Below are 26,873 nucleotides of genomic sequence, written 5' to 3'. Positions count from 1 at the left end.
GTCCATTGAATTTTTACATTCTTCTACATGGCATACTACACCGCTGTGTCTGTTTTCGTTCGACCCGAACAATATCCATCCTAATTTAGTTCTATGAGCTGAGAAGTTTTCATTTAGATTAATTATTTCCAAAGGTCTGACTAGATTGATATGTGGCATTCCTATTAATAGTTTCGGCGCAGCATTATTATAATTTTCAATAGGCAGATCTTTTAGGCATGGAAAATATATACAAAATTTTGGCAAATTCAGATCTTGGCATGGTAACATTAACCTTTTGACTGTTCTTACATTTTTCATAAGGCAAGAAGATAGAGATCCCGAAGGGTATCCTTGTAATTCCAGGTTTATTTGCTGAGACATTTCTGTTGTCGATTTGTTACCTATCCACTTTAATGTCATATGGCTTTTCGATCCTTTGAGACCCAGCAATTCGGCTGTTTCCTCTTCGATAAGAGATATGGTTGAACCCTCGTCGATAAAGGCAATTATTGTGCATTGTGATTTTGGACCTGTAACAATTATGGGCACGAATTTAAAAAGGGTCGTGTTCGGTGGTGCATTATCCATTATTGTTGTAAAAACTATGTCAGTCTTTGTTTCATCTGAAATATTCTCAATCTTAGCGGATTGGTACTTTGAATCGTGAAGAAGACGATTGTGATATCTTTGACATGAATCAATTTTGCATTCTCTACGGAATGAACAAGTTTGCATAGAGTGCCCCAGTGTAGACACCCAAAACAAAGTCGTTGTTTCTTAACGATTTCCCATTTTTCTGGTAAGGTCTTCTTCTTGAAATTGTCGCATTGATAGAGCTTGTGGTCGTGATTACAAATTGGGCATTTACGGGAACGCTCCTGTTTATTGTCAACGGTGAAAATGTGCTTAGGTTGATTTTTCTTTTCCTGTGTTTTATCGGTCGTCATCGTCGATGTACTGCCCATTGCTATTGATACATAGCTTGCAATGTTTTGAAGCCATTCTGCGAATTGTTTTACTGACGGATATACAATTCCTCTTTCCATGATATATTTGGCCCACTCTCCCTTTTTGTTCATCGGCAGCTTTGTGACTAATTAGCGTTACAGTTCTCTAGAAACGATGTTAAATTGGCTGTCATGACACTGAAGTCGATAATATCACTCATTTTGTTAACTTTATCGAGCTGACTTCGTATTAGCACTTCGGGTCGTCCGTAGTGGTTATTTAATGTTTGCATAATTGTTTCGACATTGTTTGGATATATGAGTAATGATGCAACCAAATTCTTAGCTGGACCATGCAGTGACTTTTGAAGGCGAGACAAATTCTCCAAATTGGTATAACTGTGGGCGTTTGTAGTTTCCCTATAGGCTACATGAAACATTGGCCACTGCTCTGGCGTTCCTTCGAATGTCGGAAGATCCTGTAGCTTTCGTGAATACGGCTGATATAGATGCGGCAATCCTGTTAGCGGCTGGGCCTGCGATGAGGTTGAAGGCGTTGCGAAGATTGGGAGCGAATGAGCAGATGTGGGCGGCGGTGCGGTGACCTGATAGGTACTGTTATAGGAGGCTGATGGGAATGGCAATGGTACATATGGACGACTGGCTTGGGAGCTGTAAACTGGCAACCGCTGCTGGCATGGCAAGTGCACGTCTGGAAAGGTATATGTCGCAGTGAAGTTTAGCATTAACTTACCCATATTTGTCTGAAGTTGCTCGCTACTAGTCAGTGCTCGTGCTTTCTCCTGTTCATCATGTTCAAGTTGGCTAGTTATGCGGCGTAGTGATGAACGAAGTTCGCTATTTCGATTCTGCGATTCTTGAAATTTGAGTTCCAAATCTCGCAGCTTTTCTTGAAGTTCATCCATCTTGTTGAGCTCGATAATCGTTTAATCTGTTTCATCCCCCGATGTTAACATCTTATAGTCAAATCCTAGACGGGCTGGTGGCTTTCCTTTGTTGCAACGCTGGCTCACTCTTGGCATTCCAGGTTGTCATGGACTTTATGTGAGAAGGCATTCACAGTACAAATATACGCATGTGGGGTGTAGGCGGCGTTGGAGCAATCGATGATAATGCAACTTATTAAATTGGCGATGGTCCCAACTGTATTTTTCGGTGTGGCTTTTCCAAGTTCTTAGAATGGCGTCGTGTGTACTTCTTAAGAAAAAATGGTGTCAAATTTTTGCTCAAATACATGAACATACATACAAGCGGCAGGCTTGTATAAGGTTTTTGTGCGACGGGCTTGCACTGAGATTGATAATAAAAAATGTTGACTTCTGTAGCCGATCAGGACATAATAAGAACGCAAATTATTTTCTGCTTGACAATTGCAGTGCGTACGTTTTATTATTTGTTTTTTTGAGGCTTAAATTAGAACACAAAATAATTTTTATGCGGAGGCTACGTACCAATCGTCTCGGCTAAAAGTACAAAAGTGGCCACCCTTTTGTGCTTATCGTTAGCTTATAATTACATGTGATCGATAACAAAGTAATCGTTTCAAATTAAACATTAAATGATAAAGGGAACAAGTATTGAATTCATCTTGACTTAACTTAGAAGAAAAATTATAATAATAAAGAAAATTCCTTAACATTCCGGCCCCCCGTGAATCAAGGTGCCTTCTGAGATTCACCAATGACGTCGAGAACGGCCAATTTGGACGCTGGTCTTCGAAGTACTCCAGTTGCAGTTTTTACCGTTGCTGATCGCACTTGTCCGTCCTTTGCGGGTTGAATTTCAATGATTCTTCCTTTTTCCATACACCACGGCTATCGGTCTCGTCGCAAATTAGAACCACATCTCCGATTTGTATTGGCTCCACACGGTTGAACCACTTAGTGCGTCGGGTTAGAGTCGGCAAGTACTCCTGGATCCATCGTTTCCAGAAGGTCTGCATTAACTGCTGCCGGATATGCCATTGCTTCTTCAGGCAAACGTTTTCGTCAACTACTGGTGTTTGTACATGGTTTGGGCAACCAAGTAAAAAATGATTTGGAGTAAGCGGATCGTCTTCGTATGAATCGATCGGTAGGTGTGTTAAAGGACGGGAATTAATAAGGTTTTCAGCTTCATTTAACAGACCTTGAAGAGTTTCAACCTGAGGTACCTTTTCTTTAATGTTAATGCCAAAATAAGTTTCACACTACGCACCAAACGCTCCCATGCTCCACCAGCAGCCGGATTGCCTGGAGTATTAAATACCCACTCAATACCACAGCGACCACTCTCCATTGCAATCGCATCCACCACCGTAATCCATTGCTCTTTGCCGACACCGACAAAGTTCGTTCCTTGATCACTTCTAATTCTTTTTGGTACTCCTCTTCGGCAACAAAAGTTTTTGAGACACATAATGGCGGCATCCGATGACAAATCCTTAGACAATTCGAGGTGTATAGCTCTTGTAGTCATACAGGTGAATAACGCTACCCACCTTTTTTCACGTCGTCTGCCAATAGCCACCAAAAGGGGACCAAGATAATCCAACCCTGTATACGTAAAGGGTCTGATAAAGGCTGCAACTCTGTCCATAGGCAACTGTCCCATCAAGGGTGGCTTTGGCATTGCGGATAAGTTTTTGCATAACTGACAGTTGGTCTTAATGGTTTTAGCTAAACGGCGAATAGATGGTATCCAAAATGTTTGTCTAATGGAACAGATCATGGTATCCACATTTTGGTGTTTACACAGTTCATGGTGATGCTGGGCGATCAGTAAAGTCAGTTTATGGGTTTTGGGTAATATAATAGGACGTTTTGTCATAGGACCAACGCAAGTAGCTTTATCAATGCGACCTGCTAAGCGAAGAACACCGTCGTCATCCAGCTCGGGCGAAAGGTTCCATATGGGACTGGAATTCGTTATGGGTTGACCATTCTTTAACTGAGTTACTTCTTGGTGGAAACAAGCGAGATGGACTGATTTGCATAATAGTTTTTCAGAACTAATTTCTTCAGCTGTTAGTACTGTAGACTTTTTTAAGGATTTATTTTTGAACAGCTCGATAGACTCGCAATAGTTTCTCGTATTTACTGTATTTGTCTATCATATCGATTGTCATGTCCTGAGTAGCAACAAATACAAATTTTTCTTTGTCATGGTCGTGAGATTTTATATCATCAGGTGGTGATGGCCACTCGGAGCTGTCGAGATATAAAAATGGAGGTCCATCAATCCGAACGCTTGGATCTGCTTTTGAGGACATGCGTGTGGCAGCGTCTGCGGGATTTTTTGTTCCAGGAATTTAAGCTTTCCAAAATTTCTGTTACTCTGTGGGCGACATATTGCTTATAACGGCGGCTATCTGATTGTATCCAGCTTATTACAGTCTTTGAATCCGACCACAGGTAAACATGTTTTGGGCTGACTTCATGGTTATTTATTATGGCGTTTTTAAGTCGAATTCCGAGGACTGCAGCTTGTAGTTCGAGGCGTGGTATTGATACTGTTTTTATAGGACAACAGTTAGCCTTACCCATCACAAACACTATTGCTATTTGTTCTTGAAACATTACTCTCCAGTAAGCGACGGCGGCAAAGGCTTCTTCGCTTGCGTCTACGAAAATATGAAGTTGCAAGTCGGGATCAGGTTTGGTGAAATTATTATGATAGCATCTGTGAATCCTTACGTCTTTTACCTTCTGAAATTGGTCGTACCAAGTAATCCACACGTTGTAAAGGCTCTCGGGAATAACCTCATCCCACATTGTATTTAGGCGCCATAATTCTTGAATTAAGATTTTAGCTTTTATTACAAAGGGTGCTATAAATCCAAAGGGGTCAAATATGGACATTATCATGGACAGAACTTGTCTCGTTGGAGGTGATTTTGCTTCAGCTACGTTGTTCGGCACTCCTTTAAACTTTACGATGAAACAGAACTGGTCTGATCCATGATCCCAATAAAGTCCAAGTATTTCTTCAGTGTTCAGCTCAGAGTGACTTAATTTTGTTGGCGATGTCATGATCTCTGTTGAGTTGTTCGTTCTTGCCAAAAGCTCCTTTGAGTTTGACACGAATCCGCGAAGTTCAAAATTCCCGTTCACATGAATTTGTACAACCTTGTTAATTATGTTACGTGCTTCATCTATTGTGTCAAATCTGTCTACATAATCATCGACGTAATGATGATCAACAATCGCTTTTACTGCTCTGGGATTGTCGGCATTAAGATTTTTTACATATTGGGCTGAACAGGGCGAACTGGCTGAACCTAATATCATCACATTTATCACGTAGACGTCTGGTTTTCTCGAGGTATCGCAATCTCTCCATAGAAACTGTTGATAATCCTGGTCTTCCTTTCGGATGAATACACGGCGAAACATTTCTTTAATGTCCGCACAAATTGAAACTTGAACAGTATAGACGGCAACGGGATTGGCTGATAGGCATCTTGTCCTTTTGAAAGGCATGAGTTCAGTGATACTCCATTAATTTGAGCTGCGGCGTCGAATACTAGTCTGAGTTTGTTTTTATTTAAATTATTTACGGCGAAATGCGGCAAATACCATTTTTTGCCTAAATCCGTTTTAAGTTCTTCCTTGCTTAATTTACGCGCATATCCTTTTCTTTCATATTCTTTAATTTTTTCTGAATACCATTTACGAAGAGACTCATCCTTGGACATTTTACTTTCCGCTATTTTTAGTCGACGTAGCGCCGTGTCGTAACTATCTGGCATTTTAATAATATTGATTTTCCATAAAAGCCCAGTCTCATAGCCACTTTCGATTTTGTTTGTCGTCTCCTTCAAAATCTTTTCACATCTTTGGTCGCCATCTGATTTAAGCGGTAATGCTAGTCTAACCCCAAACTGGTCAATGTTTATGAAGTTATGTATTATGTTTTGAATGTCGTCCATTGAATTTTTACATTCTTCTACATGGCATACTACACCGCTGTGTCTGTTTTCGTTCGACCCGAACAATATCCATCCTAATTTAGTTCTATGAGCTGAGAAGTTTTCATTTAGATTAATTATTTCCAAAGGTCTGACTAGATTGATATGTGGCATTCCTATTAATAGTTTCGGCGCAGCATTATTATAATTTTCAATAGGCAGATCTTTTAGGCATGGAAAATATATACAAAATTTTGGCAAATTCAGATCTTGGCATGGTAACATTAACCTTTTGACTGTTCTTACATTTTTCATAAGGCAAGAAGATAGAGATCCCGAAGGGTATCCTTGTAATTCCAGGTTTATTTGCTGAGACATTTCTGTTGTCGATTTGTTACCTATCCACTTTAATGTCATATGGCTTTTCGATCCTTTGAGACCCAGCAATTAGGCTGTTTCCTCTTCGATAAGAGATATGGTTGAACCCTCGTCGATAAAGGCAATTATTGTGCATTGTGATTTTGGACCTGTAACAATTATGGGCACGAATTTAAAAAGGGTCGTGTTCGGTGGTTCATTATCCATTATTGTTGTAAAAACTATGTCAGTCTTTGTTTCATCTGAAATATTCTCAATCTTAGCGGATTGGTACTTTGAATCGTGAAGAAGACGATTGCGATATCTTTGACATGAATCAATTTTGCATTCTCTACGGAATGAACAAGTTTGCATAGAGTGCCCCAGTGTAGACACCCAAAACAAAGTCGTTGTTTCTTAACGATTTCCCATTTTTCTGGTAAGGTCTTCTTCTTGAAATTGTCGCATTGATAGAGCTTGTGGTCGTGATTACAAATTGGGCATTTACGGGAACGCTCCTGTTTATTGTCAACGGTGAAAATGTGCTTAGGCTGATTTTTCTTTTCCTGTGTTTTATCGGTCGTCATCGTCGATGTACTGCCCATTGCTATTGATACATAGCTTGCAATGTTTTGAAGCCATTCTGCGAATTGTTTTACTGACGGATATACAATTCCTCTTTCCATGATATATTTGGCCCACTCTCCCTTTTTGTTCATCGGCAGCTTTGTGACTAATTAGCGTTACAGTTCTCTAGAAACGATGTTAAATTGGCTGTCATGACACTGAAGTCGATAATATCACTCATTTTGTTAACTTTATCGAGCTGACTTCGTATTAGCACTTCGGGTCGTCCGTAGTGGTTATTTAATGTTTGCATAATTGTTTCGACATTGTTTGGATATATGAGTAATGATGCAACCAAATTCTTAGCTGGACCATGCAGTGACTTTTGAAGGCGAGACAAATTCTCCAAATTGGTATAACTGTGGGCGTTTGTAGTTTCCCTATAGGCTACATGAAACATTGGCCACTGCTCTGGCGTTCCTTCGAATGTCGGAAGATCCTGTAGCTTTCGTGAATACGGCTGATATAGATGCGGCAATCCTGTTAGCGGCTGGGCCTGCGATGAGGTTGAAGGCGTTGCGAAGATTGGGAGCGAATGAGCAGATGTGGGCGGCGGTGCGGTGACCTGATAGGTACTGTTATAGGAGGCTGATGGGAATGGCAATGGTACATATGGACGACTGGCTTGGGAGCTGTAAACTGGCAACCGCTGCTGGCATGGCAAGTGCACGTCTGGAAAGGTATATGTCGCAGTGAAGTTTAGCATTAACTTACCCATATTTGTCTGAAGTTGCTCGCTACTAGTCAGTGCTCGTGCTTTCTCCTGTTCATCATGTTCAAGTTGGCTAGTTATGCGGCGTAGTGATGAACGAAGTTCGCTATTTCGATTCTGCGATTCTTGAAATTTGAGTTCCAAATCTCGCAGCTTTTCTTGAAGTTCATCCATCTTGTTGAGCTCGATAATCGTTTAATCTGTTTCATCCCCCGATGTTAACATCTTGTAGTCAAATCCTAGACGGGCTGGTGGCTTTCCTTTGTTGCAACGCTGGCTCACTCTTGGCATTCCAGGTTGTCATGGACTTTATGTGAGAAGGCATTCACAGTACAAATATACGCATGTGGGGTGTAGGCGGCGTTGGAGCAATCGATGATAATGCAACTTATTAAATTGGCGATGGTCCCAACTGTATTTTTCGGCGTGGCTTTTCCAAGTTCTTAGAATGGCGTCGTGTGTACTTCTTAAGAAAAAATGGCGTCAAATTTTTGCTCAAATACATGAACATACATACAAGCGGCAGGCTTGTATAAGGTTTTTGTGCGACGGGCTTGCACTGAGATTGATAATAAAAAATGTTGACTTCTGTAGCCGATCAGGACATAATAAGAACGCAAATTATTTTCTGCTTGACAATTGCAGTGCGTACGTGCGGCGTGCGTTTTATTATCTGTTTTTTTGAGGCTTAAATTAGAACACAAAATAATTTTTATGCGGAGGCTACGTACCAATCGTCTCGGCTAAAAGTACAAAAGTGGCCACCCTTTTGTGCTTATCGTTAGCTTATAATTACATGTGATCGATAACAAAGTAATCGTTTCAAATTAAACATTAAATGATAAAGGGAACAAGTATTGAATTCATCTTGACTTAACTTAGAAGAAAAATTATAATAATAAAGAAAATTCCTTAACATTCCGGCCCCCGTGAATCAAGGTGCCTTCTGAGATTCACCAATGACGTCGAGAACGGCCAATTTGGACGCTGGTCTTCGAAGTACTCCAGTTGCAGTTTTTACCGTTGCTGATCGCACTTGTCCGTCCTTTGCGGGTTGAATTTCAATGATTCTTCCTTTTTCCATACACCACGGCTATCGGTCTCGTCGCAAATTAGAACCACATCTCCGATTTGTATTGGCTCCACACGGTTGAACCACTTAGTGCGTCGGGTTAGAGTCGGCAAGTACTCCTGGATCCATCGTTTCCAGAAGGTCTGCATTAACTGCTGCCGGATATGCCATTGCTTCTTCAGGCAAACGTTTTCGTCAACTACTGGTGCTTGTACATGGTTTGGGCAACCAAGTAAAAAATGATTTGGAGTAAGCGGATCGTCTTCGTATGAATCGATCGGTAGGTGTGTTAAAGGACGGGAATTAATAAGGTTTTCAGCTTCATTTAACAGACCTTGAAGAGTTTCAACCTGAGGTACCTTTTCTTTGAGGGTTAATGCCAAAATAAGTTTCACACTACGCACCAAACGCTCCCATGCTCCACCAGCAGCCGGATTGCCTGTAGTATTAAATACCCACTCAATACCACAGCGACCACTCTCCATTGCAATCGCATCCACCACCGTAATCCATTGCTCTTTGCCGACACCGACAAAGTTCGTTCCTTGATCACTTCTAATTCTTTTTGGTACTCCTCTTCGGCAACAAAAGTTTTTGAGACACATAATGGCGGCATCCGATGACAAATCCTTAGACAATTCGAGGTGTATAGCTCTTGTAGTCATACAGGTGAATAACGCTACCCACCTTTTTTCACGTCGTCTGCCAATAGCCACCAAAAGGGGACCAAGATAATCCAACCCTGTATACGTAAAGGGTCTGATAAAGGCTGCAACTCTGTCCATAGGCAACTGTCCCATCAAGGGTGGCTTTGGCATTGCGGATAAGTTTTTGCATAACTGACAGTTGGTCTTAATGGTTTTAGCTAAACGGCGAATAGATGGTATCCAAAATGTTTGTCTAATGGAACAGATCATGGTATCCACATTTTGGTGTTTACACAGTTCATGGTGATGCTGGGCGATCAGTAAAGTCAGTTTATGGGTTTTGGGTAATATAATAGGACGTTTTGTCATAGGACCAACGCAAGTAGCTTTATCAATGCGACCTGCTAAGCGAAGAACACCGTCGTCATCCAGCTCGGGCGAAAGGTTCCATATGGGACTGGAATTCGTTATGGGTTGACCATTCTTTAACTGAGTTACTTCTTGGTGGAAACAAGCGAGATGGACTGATTTGCATAATAGTTTTTCAGAACTACAAATTTCTTAAGCTGTTAGTACTGTAGACTTTTTTAAGGATTTATTTTTGAACAGCTCGATGGCACGGCGAACCGAAGAATAGACTCGCAATAGTTTCTCGTATTTACTGTATTTGTCTATCATATCGATTGTCATGTCCTGAGTAGCAACAAATACAAATTTTTCTTTGTCATGGTCGTGAGATTTTATATCATCAGGTGGTGATGGCCACTCGGAGCTGTCGAGATATAAAAATGGAGGTCCATAAATCCAAACGCTTGGATCTGCTTTTGAGGACATGCGTGTGGCAGCGTCTGCGGGATTTTTTTGTTCCAGGAATCCATTTCCATTGGTCGATTTTTAAGCTTTCCAAAATTTCTGTTACTCTGTGGGCGACATATTGCTTATAACGGCGGCTATCTGATTGTATCCAGCTTATTACAGTCTTTGAATCCGACCACAGGTAAACATGTTTTGGGCTGACTTCATGGTTATTTATTATGGCGTTTTTAAGTCGAATTCCGAGGACTGCAGCTTGTAGTTCGAGGCGTGGTATTGATACTGTTTTTATAGGACAACAGTTAGCCTTACCCATCACAAACACTATTGCTATTTGTTCTTGATACATTACTCTCCAGTAAGCGACGGCGGCAAAGGCTTCTTCGCTTGCGTCTACGAAAATATGAAGTTGCAAGTCGGGATCAGGTTTGGTGAAATTATTATGATAGCATCTGTGAATCCTTACGTCTTTTACCTTCTGCAATTGGTCGTACCAAGTAATCCACACGTTGTAAAGGCTCTCGGGAATAACCTCATCCCACATTGTATTTAGGCGCCATAATTCTTGAATTAAGATTTTAGCTTTTATTACAAAGGGTGCTATAAATCCAAAGGGGTCAAATATGGACATTATCATGGACAGAACTTGTCTCTTTGTTGGAGGTGATTTTGCTTCAGCTACGTTGTTCGGCACTCCTTTAAACTTTACGATGAAACAGAACTGGTCTGATCCATGATCCCAATAAAGTCCAAGTATTTCTTCAGTGTTCAGCTCAGAGTGACTTAATTTTGTTGGCGATGTCATGATCTCTGTTGAGTTGTTCGTCCTTGCCAAAAGCTCCTTTGAGTTTGACACGAATCCGCGAAGTTCAAAATTCCCGTTCACATGAATTTGTACAACCTTGTTAATTATGTTACGTGCTTCATCTATTGTGTCAAAGCTGTCTACATAATCATCGACGTAATGATGATCAACAATCGCTTTTACTGCTCTGGGATTGTCGTTTTTAAAGAACTCGGCATTAAGATTTTTTACATATTGGGCTGAACAGGGCGAACTGGCTGAACCAAATATCATCACATTCATCACGTAGACGTCTGGTTTTCTCGAGGTATCGCAATCTCTCCATAGAAACTGTTGATAATCCTGGTCTTCCTTTCGGATGAATACACGGTGAAACATTTCTTTAATGTCCGCACAAATTGAAACTTGAACAGTATAGACGGCAACGGGATTGGCTGATAGGCATCTTGTCCTTTTGAAAGGCATGAGTTCAGTGATACTCCATTAATTTGAGCTGCGGCGTCGAATACTAGTCTGAGTTTGTTTTTATTTAAATTATTTACGGCGAAATGCGGCAAATACCATTTTTTGCCTAAATCCGTTTTAAGTTCTTCCTTGCTTAATTTACGCGCATATCCTTTTCTTTCATATTCTTTAATTTTTTCTGAATACCATTTACGAAGAGACTCATCCTTGGACATTTTACTTTCCGCTATTTTTAGTCGACGTAGCGCCGTGTCGTAACTATCTGGCATTTTAATAATATCGATTTTCCATAAAAGCCCAGTCTCATAGCCACTTTCGATTTTGTTTGTCGTCTCCTTCAAAATCTTTTCACATCTTTGGTCGCCATCTGATTTAAGCGGTAATGCTAGTCTAACCCCAAACTGGTCAATGTTTATGAAGTTATGTATTATGTTTTGAATGTCGTCCATTGAATTTTTACATTCTTCTACATGGCATACTACACCGCTGTGTCTGTTTTCGTTCGACCCGAACAATATCCATCCTAATTTAGTTCTATGAGCTGAGAAGTTTTCATTTAGATTAATTATTTCCAAAGGTCTGACTAGATTGATATGTGGCATTCCTATTAATAGTTTCGGCGCAGCATTATTATAATTTTCAATAGGCAGATCTTTTAGGCATGGAAAATATATACAAAATTTTGGCAAATTCAGATCTTGGCATGGTAACATTAACCTTTTGACTGTTCTTACATTTTTCATAAGGCAAGAAGATAGAGATCCCGAAGGGTATCCTTGTAATTCCAGGTTTATTTGCTGAGACATTTCTGTTGTCGATTTGTTACCTATCCACTTTAATGTCATATGGCTTTTCGATCCTTTGAGACCCAGCAATTAGGCTGTTTCCTCTTCGATAAGAGATATGGTTGAACCCTCGTCGATAAAGGCAATTATTGTGCATTGTGATTTTGGACCTGTAACAATTATGGGCACGAATTTAAAAAGGGTCGTGTTCGGTGGTTCATTATCCATTATTGTTGTAAAAACTATGTCAGTCTTTGTTTCATCTGAAATATTCTCAATCTTAGCGGATTGGAACTTTGAATCGTGAAGAAGACGATTGTGATATCTTTGACATGAATCAATTTTGCATTCTCTACGGAATGAACAAGTTTGCATAGAGTGCCCCAGTGTAGACACCCAAAACAAAGTCGTTGTTTCTTAACGATTTCCCATTTTTCTGGTAAGGTCTTCTTCTTGAAATTGTCGCATTGATAGAGCTTGTGGTCGTGATTACAAATTGGGCATTTACGGGAACGCTCCTGTTTATTGTCAACGGTGAAAATGTGCTTAGGTTGATTTTTCTTTTCCTGTGTTTTATCGGTCGTCATCGTCGATGTACTGCCCATTGCTATTGATACATAGCTTGCAATGTTTTGAAGCCATTCTGCGAATTGTTTTACTGACGGATATACAATTCCTCTTTCCATGATATATTTGGCCCACTCTCCCTTTTTGTTCATCGGCAGCTTTGTGACTAATTAGCGTTACAGTTCTCTAGAAACGATGTTAAATTGGCTGTCATGACACTGAAGTCGATAATATCACTCATTTTGTTAACTTTATCGAGCTGACTTCGTATTAGCACTTCGGGTCGTCCGTAGTGGTTATTTAATGTTTGCATAATTGTTTCGACATTGTTTGGATATATGAGTAATGATGCAACCAAATTCTTAGCTGGACCATGCAGTGACTTTTGAAGGCGAGACAAATTCTCCAAATTGGTATAACTGTGGGCGTTTGTAGTTTCCCTATAGGCTACATGAAACATTGGCCACTGCTCTGGCGTTCCATCGAATGTCGGAAGATCCTGTAGCTTTCGTGAATACGGCTGATATAAATGCGGCAATCCTGTTAGCGGCTGGGCCTGCGATGAGGTTGAAGGCGTTGCGAAGATTGGGAGCGAATGAGCATATGTGGGCGGCGGTGCGGTGACCTGATAGGTACTGTTATAGGCTGATGGGAATGGCAATGGTACATATGGACGACTGGCTTGGGAGCTGTAAACTGGCAACCGCTGCTGGCATGGCAAGTGCACGTCTGGAAAGGTATATGTCGCAGTGAAGTTTAGCATTAACTTACCCATATTTGTCTGAAGTTGCTCGCTACTAGTCAGTGCTCGTGCTTTCTCCTGTTCATCATGTTCAAGTTGGCTAGTTATGCGGCGTAGTGATGAACGAAGTTCGCTATTTCGATTCTGCGATTCTTGAAATTTGAGTTCCAAATCTCGCAGCTTTTCTTGAAGTTCATCCATCTTGTTGAGCTCGATAATCGTTTAATCTGTTTCATCCCCCGATGTTAACATCTTATAGTCAAATCCTAGACGGGCTGGTGGCTTTCCTTTGTTGCAACGCTGGCTCACTCTTGGCATTCCAGGTTGTCATGGACTTTATGTGAAAAGGCATTCACAGTACAAATATACGCATGTGGGGTGTAGGCGGCGTTGGAGCAATCGATGATAATGCAAATTATTAAATTGGCTATGGTCCCAACTGTATTTTTCGGCGTGGCTTTTCCAAGTTCTTAGAACGGCGTCGTGTGTACTTCTTAAGAAAAAATGGCGTCAAATTTTTGCTCAAATACATGAACATACATACAAGCGGCAGGCTTGTATAAGGTTTTTGTGCGACGGGCTTGCACTGAGATTGATAATAAAAAATGTTGACTTCTGTAGCCGATCAGGACATAATAAGAACGCAAATTATTTTCTGCTTGACAATTGCAGTGCGTACGTGCGGCGTGCGGCGTGCGTTTTATTATCTATTTTTTTGAGGCTTAAATTAGAACACAAAAATAATTTTTATGCGGAGGCTACGTACCAATCGTCTCGGCTAAAAGTTCAAAAGTGGCCACCCTTTTGTGCTTATCGTTAGCTTATAATTACATGTGATCGATAACAAAGTAATCGTTTCAAATTAAACATTAAATGATAAAGGGAACAAGTATTGAATTCATCTTGACTTAACTTAGAAGAAAAATTATAATAATAAAGAAAATTCCTTAACAACACCCATTCACTTTTTTAAATAATAACTATTTTGTTTCAGATCGTTTTTTATAATTGTGAACCAAATTTAAAAAGAGTGTGCGAAATTTAGAATTAATCGGCTCAATAGTAAGTTTAGTTTGAAAATGCAGCGAATTTTAAGAACTTTCTTTTGAAAAAACCAGTTTTGGCTCCTATTCCTCCCTCTTGAGGCTACATATAAAATAAAGATCCACATGAAATTTTGACAAAATATTTTAAAGCCAATAATTACAATAATGTATACACATTATTGTAGAAATGACGACTGGAAGGACATCTAACTTGCTATAAATTCGATTCAGTTGAGTTTATTAAATTATTAAAAAAAACAAAATTTGGGGAATTATTCCAAAAAACAAACTTATTCTTTTTTGATTGTGACAAAGTCGTTATAAAGTTAGATGTAAAAACTGCTTTGTAGGCTCAAATTTGAATTTTTTGTGAAATTATTTAAAACTTGAAGCTTTGTGTAAGTTGGTCTAGGGCGAAGGCGGGAGCACAATAAAGTTCTCTCTCGCTCTCGGCGAAGACGCCCCGTCTTCGTCAACCTTCGTTAAGCTAGTCTCTAAGTACTTTGTCGAAATATAGCATAGGCATTCGTTGAAATTGATTTGAGCCGTCGACATCTTTTTTTCGTTTTCGTTTATTTTCGCTATTAATAATTTTAGCCACCGCAGTTTTTCGGTTTGAAAAAATTAGAAAACTATCTAATTTTTCATGGCGCCCCGGGTGGACGTTAAAATTATTAATATATATCTTTGGCAACTAGTGACAGTGACACATAAAATAATAAATATAAAGTGCAAGTGCAAGTCCGGGTCAAAGCACTCAAATTGCATAGTGCTTTATTGTTGCCCGCGGCGTGTCGGTGTGGGTAGAAAAAATACACAGCAGCTCCTGCTTAAAGTCTCGGGCCGGTCGCGAAATACCCTGTTCGCCACAGAAGAACTGCTGCCATAGTGATGCCTTGCGACTGCTCAATTTGCAAAAGGAAAGTGGCAGCTGGATTGAAAGACTCTAACGCAGAACCTGAGGTATTTGTGCAAAAATTGAAAGCTTGAGTTTATAAGAAAAAAATTTAATTGTTTATTGTCTTGTGCTGAAAAATTGCACCTCGCTTTCAATTCTTGGCACAGACGTATCGATATAGTATAGCTAGTTGTACATGCATTTATTTAAAATAAATAAAATAAAAATTATATTAAAATTTATTATATACACATACATATACACATACACATTATATAACCTATTTGAACCGCCGTTGGATGCAACCTTTAATTGTGTTATATTATTGCAATCACTGTCCCCCCCAATTTATTTATTGAAACTCAAAAATTAATAGTTGGTAAAATCATCCCAGCCGCTATACATAACCAATACATAAGCCCTCATACACAAGCAGCTGCAGCGGTGAACTTTTTCGTTTTCCTTTTTCGCTTTCGCTTGTCCGCCGTTAGCAACGTTGTAATTGTTGTTGAACTTTCGGTTTGGCGCGCTGACGACCAAGGTGACGCGCTACCCTGCATTCAGACGGATATACTGATTTTTACCGTCATTTGCAACCACTATTAATTTTGATACCTCGTAGCTTCATATTCAATTTAATATTTTTTTTTCGTCGTTTTCGTTGTGGATAATTATTAAAAATAATTTGTTCGAACAAATTTAATAATTAAATTAAATTGTTATTTACTCTTGGTTTTGTTTCGAAAATTTATTGAACATTTGTCGTCGTTCTAATTAAAGAATTATCCTGTTTAAAATTTATTTATTTTATTAATTTATTATTCTTTCGATAAATAATTTATTGATATATATATATATATATTTATTGTCGTGGCTTATAAAAAAATAAATTAAAATGAGTCCAGATAAGCCAAAACTCCTTGAACTTCTTGCGGATCTTAAAAATAAGCTCAAAAAAACAGTGATGAGCATCCGCCGATTAAATGATCGAATAGAAGCCGGGAAGATTCCGATTCAAGAAGTAGAACTAAATTGTCGGCTAGAGATTTTAAATGCTTCAATTACAAATACAAGCACAGATTGAAGATTTAGATGATGTCGATGAGTTCGGAGAAGAGTTGGTTGAGCTTTCAATAATAACCAAGGCAAAAATAATGTCGCTTATCTCAGCCTTGAAGACGGCAAGCGAAACCAAAATAATTGGATCAGCTTCTGTAGCCCCAACTCGAGATCGACTTCCGAATTTAGCATTGCCGAAATTCAGCGGCAAATATTCGGAGTTTAAGAATTTCATTAGCCTTTTCGAAACTTTTGTTCATCAAGACGACAGCATTCCCGTTATTGAAAAATTCAATCACATAATTTCTTGTCTTTCTGGTGAAGCTTTGGGAACTATTAAGGCCTACCAAGTCACCGAGAGCAATTATGAAAAGGCTATGATCAGCCTGAAAAAAGTGTATGATAACGAATGTTTAATTTTTATGAATAATATTTCAACATTGTTTAGACTTCCGAAAATAACGCAACAGTCAGCGTATATACGGTTCTTTGTTATCGATAGGAGACGACACCAAGATAAAGTTATGTCGAGCACGCCACATAATCGTAGCTCATTTTCTTGTTCTTTGTCCAACAGTAAATCCCAGCAAAGTTGTAGCTATTGCAATGCAGTAGACCATATCCTAGCGAACTCTGGTCCGTTTGGTCGCCTTTCGGTAATGCAAAGGTTCAACTTTGTAAAATCTGTTTCCTTATGCATGAATTGTATGCGAAAGGGTCACACTGTTTCAGAATGCCAATTTAATAAATGTCGAGTTTGCTGCCGCTCGCATCACGTTTTACTGCATAGATATACAGTGTCCGAAAATAGTTTAGCGTTGCCACCACCCCAAGAGAGTCTTTCTCCCTCTTTAAATCAAGATCAGCCTTCCTCATCACATGCTATGCATGCGACATCATTGGACAGAGTGATTTTAGCCACGTCGATCGTAAGTGTAAGAACTAAAAACGGTGAATATATTTGGGCCCGAGCACTTCTTGACTCTGGATCCCAAACGACTTTTATAACAGAGGACCTTGCTCACCGCTTTACAGATCGGTAAAGAGGAGTCGTGTATAAACTTACTTGGCATTGGCCAATTGTCAAGTTAAGAAAAAGGTACACACAGTGGTGAAGTCGCGTTTAAATGGTAGTGAGTTCTCTTTTGATTTTTGGATTTTGAAATCAATATCAGGATATCATCCTGACCAGTCGGTCAATATCAATGACTGGAAAATTCCAAAGAACCTACCACTAGCAGACCCCTATTTCTACAAGCCACAAAGAATAGATATGTTAATAGGAGCAGATTTTACAAAGTCGAACCTTTGCATTACCGAAACAAGAAAATGAGCTACGATTATATGGCTTGCTCGACATAACTTTATCTTGCTTTGGTTTCGTTGATTCTTCAGCGGATAAATGCTGGTATCGGCGGTTTTTTTTTTTTTATACTTTTTTCTTATTTATTGGATCTTCTCTATTACATAAGAGACTAACAATAAGTTTTCAAATCTTAATCTATAATACGTTAATTTATGTTATTGAAGAGGGATGGGAAATCATTCCGCTGTAGACGGGAATGATAGCTTAGCCGGTTGAGTTGTCTGGCTAGCAGGTTTGGGTGATTTGATAATCTGGCTTCATATTTAATTTTTCTGGAAACAATTTCTTCTTTTACGGGATTTATATCCAGGTCTCTCTGGATGTTTGCGTTGCGGATGTACCAGGGGGCTCCAGTTATTGTTCGTAGGGTCTTTGATTGTACTTTTTGAATAATTTCTATATTGCTGCTGCTTGCGTTTCCCCAGAGCTCGGAACCGTAGGTCCAGATCGGCTTTAAGCACGAGTTATACAGTAGTACTTTATATTCGAGTGGAAGGGGGAGCGGTAGTTCATGAGCCAGTTTTTTATGGGTCTTCTTTGCTTCTATATGCTTTCTCCAGGTAAGCCTCCTGTCTAAGTGTATGCTTCGATGTTACGGATGGTTGAAGTAAAGGTTTTACATCTCACGGTGAAAACTCTGTTTCTGAGGTATGACTCAAGCAACTTTTGGGTGTTTTCCGGTAGGAGGGTTTTGATTTTGTATACCAGACCGTCGATACGCCCAGAAATAAGGCACTGCAATATTGCTTGTGTTCGAAAGGCGTGCGAATTTCAGATGTTAAGCGGTTTACCTGTTCGATAGTTCCATGCTTTTCCCTAAATCCGAATTGGTGCAGAGGGATCGTTCTGTTGATTTGAAGATGTGTTACTAGATGAACAAGAAGCAGTTTTTCAAATAGCTTTGATAGACATGGGAGCAGACTGATGGGCCGGTACGAGGAAGGCTGGAATTTGTCTTTTCCTGGCTTCGGGATCATTGTAATGACAGACTTTTTCCATTGGTCAGGAAAGTAGCCCCATTTCAATATTGAGTTAAATATAAATGCTATGCATCTGACTGCGCATGCAGGTAATTCAATTATCATTTTTGGAGAAATAAAATCGTGACCAGGAGCTTTCTTTGGGTTTATATGTTCTTTAATAGCCTTAAGTATTGTGCTGGTTTCAAGGGTAGAGTGAATTGGTTGGATGGCGGGTGAGGCTTGAAGACGTTTTCCAAGTGATGGACAAAGGTGTTAGCTGTTGTGATCGAATTGGCCAATCGGGATCTATTGGTGGTTGCATGTTTGGGTGAGCTCTCCATAGTGGAAATTTGGGATAGTTTCCCAATGTAGGCCCGTTGGGCCTGGTTCTTTTCGGTAGAGAGGGCCTTCGACAATTTTCGAGATGCTTCATTAAGTCTTTTCTTAGTAGCTGGGGACCGATGAGTCTGCCAGTCTCTGCGAAGTCTACGTTTTTCAAGTAGGAGAGACTCGATCTGGATACTTGATCGTCCAGTTCTTAGCGGGTTTGTGGATGAGGGTTCTGGCGTAGAATGTTTGACTGCAGAGGACATTACGTCCGTGAGGTGTTTAAGCGACTTGTCAATGTCAGATTCAGAGGAAATTTCAGGATCAAGTTCGATGTGTGCACTTACATATTTTTTGTACTTCAGCCAGTTTGTTTTGTTTGATGTTAGATGTTGTGGGCGTTCCAGAAGCTGCGGCTGTTCAGATAGACAGAGGAGAACTGGCGAATGGTCCGATGTAAGCTCTTCTAGGGTGTTTACGTTTATCAGCCTGTGCGAGACTCTTCTAATTACAGCGAAATCGATAATGTAAGGTTGTTTATTTGGATCTGTGGGCCAGTATGTAGGCCTAGATGGTGAGACAAAGTCAAGCTTATTACCAGGATAATTGTATAATTGGCGGCCTTTGGGGTTGATAAGACGAGATCCCCAATGGGGATGCTTTGCGTTATAATCACCGGCAGCTATAAAGCAGCGTCCTAGTGAGTTGTAGAAATTCATGAACTCATTTTCTGCAATACTGAAGCGTGGGGGGCAATGTATGGCGCATAGGGTAAGTGGGCCGCCAATTAGGTTTATACGTAGGGACGTGGCCTGCAGGTAGTTAGTAGCGAATGTCTCCAAGGGATGATGTTTTATGCGTTGTTTTATGAGTATACCGGTAACCTCCGTGTGCTTTACAGTCCGGGTGGTTGGTCGCGTGGAATATATATCCGATGATATGGAAGTAGTTTTTATTAGTTAGATGGGTTTCAGAAAGTAGCATGATATCGATATTGGGGCTGTTTAGGAACTGTAGGAGTTCGTTTTTGTGCCGGGAAACGCCCTTTGCGTTCCAGAAGCATATTCTTAAGGAGTCCATTTATACAGACTTTTGTTTGATCAGCAGTTCCATTAGAAGGCTCTGGTTTCGCAGTAGTTCTTGAAGGGAACTTTGAATCGTCATCATGACGTTTGCAAGAGTAGCTAGTGTAGATTCTAGACCGCTAAGTGTTTTTGGGGGAAGAGTTTGGTTTTGCTGAGTTAGGTTGAGTTGTTGTTTGGCCATTTTGGCTTAAGAGCGGAAAATCATTTAGGTTTGGTATGGGTGGCTGTGGACGCAATGCTGCAGGCTGGGCGGTAGATGTTTGTAAGATTCCAGGGTAGCGGAGTGCGTTGGCAAAGGAGACACCAGGAGTGGTTGTTGATGGGGTGAAGATGTTTGGTTGGGCAGAGTGTTGAGCGGCGAATGGATTACTGCGTCTCTGATTTAGGCGGCTCTTGAGTTCTTTGTAGACGGGACAGCCCCGGTAGTTGGCAGTATGATTTCCCCCACAGTTACTGCATTTCCTCAGAGTAGGGTCTTCTTTGTTTCCCAGGCATGCTTCAATGCAATGCAAATCTCCACGGGCGACTCAAACTGGTCGCAGGGTGCAGTAGGTTCTTGTATGCCCGAACTCCTGGCACTTTGTACACTGTACGGGGCCATTCCTCTTATTCGGTTCCTCTACGGTGATTCTTCGGTGAAGGAGATATTGCAGATTGTAAATAGGATTCACTGCATTTTTTTAGAGGTTTCGTCTCTAGGGCCAGCTCAATCTTAAACATTGGTTGAGGAATTTTATCCCTCTTTACTATGTTCACGATGTCCTTAACGTCCAAGCCTTTTTCCGTGAGGCTTTCAGCTATTTCTGCTACCGCAACAGTCGATTCTATACCTTTAAGTACAACTTGTACCCCTTTCTTACTTTTTAGTTGGTAAGTGTAGTAATTTATAAGCTCATTGTCGAGATATCTTGTCACAGAACGGAAGTTGTCTTCGTTGTTAACCTGGAGTTTTGCTTCTAATATGTTTCCTCTTTTTAGGGTGTTGATATAAAAGTGGTAAGGTCCGATTACTTGTTTAAGCTTATTGATCAGATCGACACTGTTGTGTTTCCTAATATATAATATATTGGCGGTGGCTTTACAGCTTTCATGGCTTGAGGCGCCTGACCCTTGTCTTCTTCGGTCTCGCCAAGAATGGCAAATCTGTTTTCTGATCTTCGTGTGTTGCCTAAAGTTTTCGGTACTTTTGGCAAATTTGAGTTTACGTTTTTTTGTGGACTAAGCTTTCTTTTTATTTGTACATACCGATCGATCCCCGTCTGTAAGAGAGTATTATTCGTAAGAGGGTCAGTAGAGCTAAGTTTTACTTGTGGTGTTGAGATAGGCCACTGGGTAGCCGCAGACGTTAAAGTTGTTGTTGTCGTTGACGTTGCTGTAGTAAGAGAGGGTACAGTGCTGGTGGGTGCACAAGCCGAAGTAGTCGGTGCATCGATGAGAGAGAGAGGTGACGGGCATTGTGAACTCCACGACTGAGTAACGGCAGCGCTGCTTGAGCATAAAATCGCTGGTGACAGTGAGCGGGCTCTTTCGGTAGCGGTCAGTGACGTTGATTTTGTTGTTGCATCCGATGAGTCAGTTAAAATGTAAGCATTGTTCCGTGCAGAAGACAGCCGTCGTTGTTGCCGATCGCGACTTGACTTCGTGGCTTTACCGGTTGCACTTGTTAATATTTTATTTGCGTTCGACATTTTTAATTGTTTTTGATTAGCTAGATCGGTTTTAAATTTAGTTTTAATCGCAAGGAGATGTTGACCTTGGGATATGGCATTGCTGCCAGCGTCTTTTCGCTATTTTTCTTATTTTTGGGGGTCACTTTGTAGATTTTTGGAAGTCTTTCGGCAGGGCGAGCAAAAAGGCACGTCTACGCGGTTCGGTGGTTCTGGTGGTTTTGTATCGGCGGTTTACATTTTTTTTCAAAATCGGGCCAAAGCGGTAACCTTTCATAATCTTTTTGTTCTTCCCATTTTTGTTTGGTCACTGGGTCTACTCTGTTCAAAACAATATAGATCAACATTGCATTTGAAATCTTGGTGTCGTCTCATATCGATAACAAAGAACCGTACATAGATGATACGGTGTCGATAATATTTCTCAAGACTAAGACACTCCCAAGGCTTGAGTTATGTGTCGCTCACCTTCTCGCAGATCTCTGACACAGAATCAAGCCCCTATTAAAGGTACCTTTCGAACGAATTGTTTATAGGTCGGATTCTGAAGTTACGCTTCATTGGACTGGTCTCATTCATCTTCATTATCCACATTCGTATCGAATAGAGTTGCGGAGATTCAAGAGTGGTCAGGTGAAGCTACATGGCGGCATGTTCCAACGAAACAGAACCCAGCAGATATTGTATCAAGAGGTTGTGACGTCGACGAAATCATACAGTCAATATGGTTTACTGGACCTGCGTTTTTAAAAGAGGAAGATGCAAACTGGCCCCAGAATGCACACTTTGACCTAGATGAAGAAGTCCTACTACAAGAATCGAGGAAGATTTGGTAGATGTCATCGAAGGATTTTCGTCACACCCTAAACTGCTTCGGGTATTCGTTTATATGTTCCGCTTCATAAGAAAATGCAAAGACAAAAGTATGGTATTTGAAAAAACTTTGTCGCCGACTGAATATAATGAAGCTTTCCTTAAAATTATCGAGATATTACAGAAGCACGAGTATCATGAAGAAAGAGAAAAAGTTCGTAAAGGATCCAGAGTTGGCCCAAGTCTTCAGCAATTGAATCCATTCATCCATGAAGACAAGGGGATTTGGTGTCACTTTTCTTTGTTGCGTGTTGGGGGGGGGGAGCTAATGCTCCTATATCATACCATGCCAAGTTTCCATTTAATATTTAATATTTTTTTAATATTTTTTTTTCGTCGTTTTCGTTGTGGATAATTATTAAAAATAATTTGTTCGAACAAAGGTAATAATTAAATTAAATTGTTATTTACTCTTGGTTTTGTTTCGAAAATTTATTGAACATTTGTCGTCGTTCTAATTAAAGAATTATCCTGTTTAAAATTTATTTATTTTATTAATTTATTATTCTTTCGATAAATAATTTATTGATATATATATATATATATTTATTGTCGTGGCTTATAAAAAAATAAATTAAAATGAGTCCAGATAAGCCAAAACTCCTTGAACTTCTTGCGGATCTTAAAAATAAGCTCAAAAAAACAGTGATGAGCATCCGCCGATTAAATGATCGAATAGAAGCCGGGAAGATTCCGATTCAAGAAGTAGAACTAAATTGTCGGCTAGAGATTTTAAATGCTTCAATTACAAATACAAGCACAGATTGAAGATTTAGATGATGTCGATGAGTTCGGAGAAGAGTTGGTTGAGCTTTCAATAATAACCAAGGCAAAAATAATGTCGCTTATCTCAGCCTTGAAGACGGCAAGCGAAACCAAAATAATTGGATCAGCTTCTGTAGCCCCAACTCGAGATCGACTTCCGAATTTAGCATTGCCGAAATTCAGCGGCAAATATTCGGAGTTTAAGAATTTCATTAGCCTTTTCGAAACTTTTGTTCATCAAGACGACAGCATTCCCGTTATTGAAAAATTCAATCACATAATTTCTTGTCTTTCTGGTGAAGCTTTGGGAACTATTAAGGCCTACCAAGTCACCGAGAGCAATTATGAAAAGGCTATGATCAGCCTGAAAAAGTGTATGATAACGAATGTTTAATTTTTATGAATAATATTTCAACATTGTTTAGACTTCCGAAAATAACGCAACAGTCAGCGTATATACGGTTCTTTGTTATCGATAGGAGACGACACCAAGATAAAGTTATGTCGAGCACGCCACATAATCGTAGCTCATTTTCTTGTTCTTTGTCCAACAGTAAATCCCAGCAAAGTTGTAGCTATTGCAATGCAGTAGACCATATCCTAGCGAACTCTGGTCCGTTTGGTCGCCTTTCGGTAATGCAAAGGTTCGACTTTGTAAAATCTGCTTCCTTATGCATGAATTGTATGCGAAAGGGTCACACTGTTTCAGAATGCCAATTTAATAAATGTCGAGTTTGCTGCCGCTCGCATCACGTTTTACTGCATAGATATACAGTGTCCGAAAATAGTTTAGCGTTGCCACCACCCCAAGAGAGTCTTTCTCCCTCTTTAAATCAAGATCAGCCTTCCTCATCACATGCTATGCATGCGACATCATTGGACAGAGTGATTTTAGCCACGTCGATCGTAAGTGTAAGAACTAAAATCGGTGAATATATTTGGGCCCGAGCACTTCTTGACTCTGGATCCCAAACGACTTTTATAACAGAGGACCTTGCTCACCGCTTTACAGATCGGTAAAGAGGAGTCGTGTATAAACTTACTTGGCATTGGCCAATTGTCAAGTTAATAAAAAGGTACACACAGTGGTGAAGTCGCGTTTAAATGGTAGTGAGTTCTCTTTTGATTTTTGGATTTTGAAATCAATATCAGGATATCATCCTGACCAGTCGGTCAATATCAATGACTGGAAAATTCCAAAGAACCTACCACTAGCAGACCCCTATTTCTACAAGCCACAAAGAATAGATATGTTAATAGGAGCAGATTTTACAAAGTCGAACCTTTGCATTACCGAAACAAGAAAATGAGCTACGATTATATGGCTTGCTCGACATAACTTTATCTTGCTTTGGTTTCGTTGATTCTTCAGCGGATAAATGCTGGTATCGGCGGTTTTTTTTTTTTTATACTTTTTCTTATTTATTGGATCTTCTCTATTACATAAGAGACTAACAATAAGTTTTCAAATCTTAATCTATAATACGTTAATTTATGTTATTGAAGAGGGATGGGAAATCATTCCGCTGTAGACGGGAATGATAGCTTAGCCGGTTGAGTTGTCTGGCTAGCAGGTTTGGGTGATTTGATAATCTGGCTTCATATTTAATTTTTCTGGAAACAATTTCTTCTTTTACGGGATTTATATCCAGGTCTCTCTGGATGTTTGCGTTGCGGATGTACCAGGGGGCTCCAGTTATTGTTCGTAGGGTCTTTGATTGTACTTTTTGAATAATTTCTATATTGCTGCTGCTTGCGTTTCCCCAGAGCTCGGAACCGTAGGTCCAGATCGGCTTTAAGCACGAGTTATACAGTAGTACTTTATATTCGAGTGGAAGGGGGAGCGGTAGTTCATGAGCCAGTTTTTTATGGGTCTTCTTTGCTTCTATATGCTTTCTCCAGGTAAGCCTCCTGTCTAAGTGTATGCTTCGATGTTACGGATGGTTGAAGTAAAGGTTTTACATCTCACGGTGAAAACTCTGTTTCTGAGGTATGACTCAAGCAACTTTTGGGTGTTTTCCGGTAGGAGGGTTTTGATTTTGTATACCAGACCGTCGATACGCCCAGAAATAAGGCACTGCAATATTGCTTGTGTTCGAAAGGCGTGCGAATTTCAGATGTTAAGCGGTTTACCTGTTCGATAGTTCCATGCTTTTCCCTAAATCCGAATTGGTGCAGAGGGATCGTTCTGTTGATTTGAAGATGTGTTACTAGATGAACAAGAAGCAGTTTTTCAAATAGCTTTGATAGACATGGGAGCAGACTGATGGGCCGGTACGAGGAAGGCTGGAATTTGTCTTTTCCTGGCTTCGGGATCATTGTAATGACAGACTTTTTCCATTGGTCAGGAAAGTAGCCCCATTTCAATATTGAGTTAAATATAAATGCTATGCATCTGACTGCGCATGCAGGTAATTCAATTATCATTTTTGGAGAAATAAAATCGTGACCAGGAGCTTTCTTTGGGTTTATATGTTCTTTAATAGCCTTAAGTATTGTGCTGGTTTCAAGGGTAGAGTGAATTGGTTGGATGGCGGGTGAGGCTTGAAGACGTTTTCCAAGTGATGGACAAAGGTGTTAGCTGTTGTGATCGAATTGGCCAATCGGGATCTATTGGTGGTTGCATGTTTGGGTGAGCTCTCCATAGTGGAAATTTGGGATAGTTTCCCAATGTAGGCCCGTTGGGCCTGGTTCTTTTCGGTAGAGAGGGCCTTCGACAATTTTCGAGATGCTTCATTAAGTCTTTTCTTAGTAGCTGGGGACCGATGAGTCTGCCAGTCTCTGCGAAGTCTACGTTTTTCAAGTAGGAGAGACTCGATCTGGATACTTGATCGTCCAGTTCTTAGCGGGTTTGTGGATGAGGGTTCTGGCGTAGAATGTTTGACTGCAGAGGACATTACGTCCGTGAGGTGTTTAAGCGACTTGTCAATGTCAGATTCAGAGGAAATTTCAGGATCAAGTTCGATGTGTGCACTTACATATTTTTTGTACTTCAGCCAGTTTGTTTTGTTTGATGTTAGATGTTGTGGGCGTTCCAGAAGCTGCGGCTGTTCAGATAGACAGAGGAGAACTGGCGAATGGTCCGATGTAAGCTCTTCTAGGGTGTTTACGTTTATCAGCCTGTGCGAGACTCTTCTAATTACAGCGAAATCGATAATGTAAGGTTGTTTATTTGGATCTGTGGGCCAGTATGTAGGCCTAGCTGGTGAGACAAAGTCAAGCTTATTACCAGGATAATTGTATAATTGGCGGCCTTTGGGGTTGATAAGACGAGATCCCCAATGGGGATGCTTTGCGTTATAATCACCGGCAGCTATAAAGCAGCGTCCTAGTGAGTTGTAGAAATTCATGAACTCATTTTCTGCAATACTGAAGCGTGGGGGCAATGTATGGCG

At 40.2% G+C, this 26,873-nt stretch overlaps 1 protein-coding gene and 1 long non-coding RNA gene across 2 annotated transcripts in view; one reads left to right on the top strand and one right to left on the bottom strand.

Moving 5' to 3' along the window:
* Positions 1-26,873, top strand: part of LOC108045543 (ionotropic receptor 40a) — a 220,074-nt gene that overhangs the window by 81,971 nt on the left and 111,230 nt on the right. The gene's annotated exons all lie outside the window — the stretch shown is intronic.
* On the bottom strand, positions 14,082-14,356 carry LOC123037915. The gene is made up of 2 exons (XR_006417693.1): positions 14,197-14,356; positions 14,082-14,137 (listed from the first exon to the last, which is right to left on the bottom strand). It is a non-coding gene; the product is annotated as an uncharacterized LOC123037915 (long non-coding RNA).

This window comes from Drosophila rhopaloa, unplaced genomic scaffold (genome assembly GCF_018152115.1).
Source record: "Drosophila rhopaloa isolate 14029-0021.01 unplaced genomic scaffold, ASM1815211v1 contig_218, whole genome shotgun sequence".
Lineage (NCBI taxonomy): Eukaryota > Metazoa > Arthropoda > Insecta > Diptera > Drosophilidae > Drosophila > Drosophila rhopaloa.
This window is presented reverse-complemented; position numbering and strand designations above follow the sequence as displayed.